Source organism: Mus caroli, chromosome 8, assembly GCF_900094665.2.
Source record: "Mus caroli chromosome 8, CAROLI_EIJ_v1.1, whole genome shotgun sequence".
Lineage (NCBI taxonomy): Eukaryota > Metazoa > Chordata > Mammalia > Rodentia > Muridae > Mus > Mus caroli.
In genome coordinates, this window is record NC_034577.1 from 897,873 (window position 1) to 902,521 (window position 4,649).

A 4,649-nucleotide genomic window follows, 5' to 3' on the forward strand; every position below is an offset into this window, starting at 1 on the left:
TGCTCTTGCTCCTTTGCCTGCTTGCTGTGTGAGACTGAGTAACTGCTAGATCCTTGGACTTCCATTCACAGCTGCAACTGAACCATTGTTGGGAATTGGGCTGCAGACTGTAAGTCATCAATAAATTCTTTTACTATATAGAGACTATCCATAAGTTCTGTGACTCTAGAGAAACCTGACTAATACAGAGAGAAACAAGAATACTGGTATAAAAATTAGTTTTCTACTTCTTAGCTCACCACCTTACTTTCCAGCCTTTTGGGACCTTTTGTGGGTATTTTACTGCTTTTGTCTTTTGACCCCTGGGCCTTTAACAGATTAACCAGTTTTGTTAAGTCACATTGAAGCTGCTTTAAGCAAGTCGGTTGCAGTTCACTATCATCAGCTGGATATTGAGACTCAGATGAAGATGTCCCTTCCACTGATGCAGAAAGAACAAATGCTGGCCTCCAGTTTTCTACGCTTGCTGCAAATGCAAGGTCCCCTTGGTTCCTCAGGCCATGGAGACAATAGGGACAAGGAAGGGTGACCTCCAGCTCCTAATATAGCTTGAGAGCCACAAATTGTGGTGTTACAATTGGCATAATTCTTGTAGAGGCCTTGCTGAATCTGAGGTTGACAATTCTCCTTTGGGAGCTGCACAGGACTCAGAACTGTGCATGCTGGTTCGTGATAATACAAATCCAGTATGGGCACCAGCGTGGGTAAGAGGCTAAGCATTGCAGGGGAAGGTCCAATTAGACTGTTTCTGAGTTCCCTGAGAGACACACCCGGTTTGCATGGAGGTTGGTATCTAGTTCAAGTTACAACCAAAGAATCTTTCTAAGGCTCTGCCTCCCCTCCCCAAAAGATACCAAGAGCCATAAGTGTGGGTCATGACAGCACCCATGGGAGGAATCGGGTCAATGCTCCCCCAGCAATGGTTAATGCTCACTCATCCAAGGATGAGAAGATCATTTGATCACCTCAATTAAGTGTGGCCTTATTAAATTTAATTCAGAAGGGGGAGATGTTGGAGACCATACCATGAGAAAAAGCCTTTCACTGTCTCCCACCCTGACAAGCCAAATGGTCTTGTGCTAGGAGCCGGTCATCACTCCCTTCTCCCTGTTCCCTTCCTGGCACCTGATGCTGTAAAAGCTGAATTATAGTCCTCTCTTCCTTATCTCTTCCTGACTCCCATGACATCCAAGAACACAAGTTATGTGCTGAGCCTGGTCTGACACCCAAGGCTGTTAAGGAACATTCCACCTTCCAGAGATAAGGTGCAGAGTGCCCGCCGCCTGGCGCCTGACTTTGGCCCTTGTGTCCCCTGATGCCCACTTCTTTGTTCTTTGTTAATTCCTCCTCAACTCCTCCCTATTCCCCTCAATGTATGCTTTAAAACCAGGCGTTTCAGCCTAATAAACAGAGACCTTGATAGGAACATTCTACTTGGTCTCCACTCCTCTTTTCTCTCCCATCCCATTTTCTCCCAGGTTTGTGGTCCCCCTCGCACCCATGAGTAACTGAGTCCTGCTGGACGGGACATCAAGTAACCCCATTTAAAAATGGGGTACAGAGCTAAACAAAGAATTCTCAACTGAGGAATACCAAATGGCTGAGAAGCACCTAAAAAAATGTTCAATATCTTTAATCATCAGGGAAATGCAAATTAAAACCACCCTGAGATTCCACCTCACACCAGTCAGAATGGCTAAGATCAAAAATTCAGGTGACAGAAGATGCTGGCAAGGATGTGGAGAAAGAGGAACACTCTCCATTGCTGGTGGGATTGCAGGCTGGTACAACCACTCTGGCAGTTGCTCAAAAAATTGGACATAGTACTACTGGAAAATGCAGGAATACCTCTCCTGGGCATATACCCAGAAGATGTTCCTACTTGTAATAAGGACACATACTCCACTATGTTCATAGCAGCCTTGTTTATAATAGCCAGAATCTGGAAATAACCCAGATGTCCCTCAACAGAGGAATGGATACAGAAAATGTGGTACATTTACACAAATGGAACACTACTCAGCCATTAAGAACAATGAATTTATGAAATTCTTAGGCAAATGGATGTATCTGGAGGATATCATCCTGAGTGAGGTAGCCCAATCACAAAAGGACACACATAATATGCACTCACTCATAAATGGATATTAGCCCAGAAATTTAGAATACCCAATATACAATTTGCAAAGCACATGAAACTCAAGAAGAAAGAAGACCAAAGTGTGGGTTACTTCGTCCCTCCTTAGAATAGAGAACAAAATACCCATGGAAGGAGTTACAGAGACAAAGTTCAGAGCAGAGCCTGCAGGAAGGACCATCCAGAGACTGCCCTACTTGGGGATCCACCCCATAAACAACCACCAAACCCAGTCACTAGGCAGATGCCAACAAGAGTCTGCTGACAGGAGCCCAATATACTGTCTCCTGCGAGGCTCTGCCAGTGCCTGGCTAATACAGAAGTGGATGCTCACAGTCATCCATTGAATGGAGCACAAGGTCCCCAATGAAGGAGCCAGAGAAATACCCAGGGAGCTGAAGGGGACTGAAGCCCCATAGTTCATATTGAACATCAATATGAACTAACCAGTACCCCCAGAGATCCTTGGAACTATACCATCATTCAAAGAAAACACATGGTGGAACTTGTGGCTCTAGCTATATATGTTGCAGAGGATGGCCTAGTCGGTTATCAATGAGAGGAAAGGCCCTTAGTCCTGTAAAGGCTCAGCCCCAGTATAGGAGAATTCCAGGACCAGGAATGGGAGTGGGTGGGTTGGGGAGCCAGGGGAGGGGGGAGGGTATAGGGGATTTTTGGAGCGGAATCTAGGAAAGAGGATAACATTTGAAGCGTAAATAAAGAAAATATCTAATTTTAAAAAAGATGTACTGAACTGAAACTTTATATCATGTTCTCTCTCTGTCTCTCTAAAAACTAATAATCATAATGATAATGATAATAATATTCTAAAAACTGGATCCAAGAAAACATCAAAAAGATCATCCACCATGATCAAGTAGGCTCTATTCCAGAGATGCGAGGATGGTTCAGCATATTAAAATCTGTCAATATAATCAGACATATAAGAAAACCGAAAGAAAAAAAAACATGAAAAAGCTTTTGTTAACATACAACACCTCTTCATGATAAAAGTCTTGGAGACATCAGAGATATAAGAGACATACCTAAACATATTAAGACAATTTAGAGCAAGCCTATAGCCAATATCAAATTAAATAGAAACTCAAAACAATTGCACTAAAATCAGGAATAAGACAGGGCTGTCCACTCCTCTTATATCTATTTAAAATAGTACTTGAAGTTTTTGCTAGAGCAATAAGACAACTAAGGGAGAGCAAGGAGATACAAATTGGAAAAGAAGAAGTCAAAGTACCTTTATTTGCAGATGATATGATAGTATACATAATCGACTTCAAAACCTTGGCCATGAAACTCCTACAGGACAAAGCAGCAGCCTACAGAATGGGAAAATATTTTCACCAACCCTACATCTGACAAAGGGCTGATATTCAAAATACATAAAGGATTCAAGAAACTAGACATCAACAAACCAAATAATATAAATAAAAATGGGGTACAAATCTAAACGGGATTCTCAACAGAGGAATCTTAAAATGGCTGAGATACATTTAAAGAAATGTTAAAAAAAAATCCTTAGCCATCAGGGAAATGCAAATTGAAATGACTTAGAGATTCCATTTTGCACCTGTCAGAAAAACGGAGATCAAAACCACAAGTAACAGCTCATGTTACTGAGAGTGTGGAGCAAGAGGAACGCTTCCCTGTTGCTACTCCAACAAGGCCACACCTCCTAATGGTGGCACTCCCCATGGGCCAAGCATTCAAACATATGAGTCTACTAAGGCCAAACCTATTCAAACCACCACAGAGTACAAACTTGTACAAACCACTTTGGAAATCAACATGGTAGTTTCTCAGAAAATTGGGAATCGATGTACCTCAAGACCTAGATATACCATTCCTGGGTACATACCCACAGGATTCTCCATCCTACCACTATGATACTTGTTCAACTATGGTTATAGTGGCTTTATTCATAATAGCTAGAAACTAGAAACAGCTTAGATGCCCCTCAACCAAAGAATAGATTTTAAAACTGTGATATATTTACATGATGGACATTACTCAGCCATTAAAAACAATGACCTTATGAAATTTGCAGGCAAACGGCTGTAACTAGAAAAATTCATCCTGAGTGAGGTAACCCAGACCGAGAACTATAAGCATTGTATGTACTCACTCATGAGTAGACATCAGCTGTTAAGTAAATGATAACCATGCTATAATCCACAGAGCAGAGGAGGTTATTCTACCTCAGCACTAGCTAGGCAAAGGCAAAGGCAGGCTTAAGCATGTCCTGCAGAGTCACTCCAGTATTGAAGTGACTGGAACTTCAGGCTTCCTCACCAGGCCTCAGTATCTGACTGAATAAGGCCGAACAGTTGCTGACCCCTCTGGTTGCTTCGATTCCCGCCCCCACCTATGCCCACCCCCAGGACTTCTTGAGATTTGGCTAATGTTAGCTATGGTATTCAGCATCTGCTCCCGTCAGTTGCTGGATGAAGTCTCTCCCGTCTCTGAGAAGGTTGATATATATATATATATATAT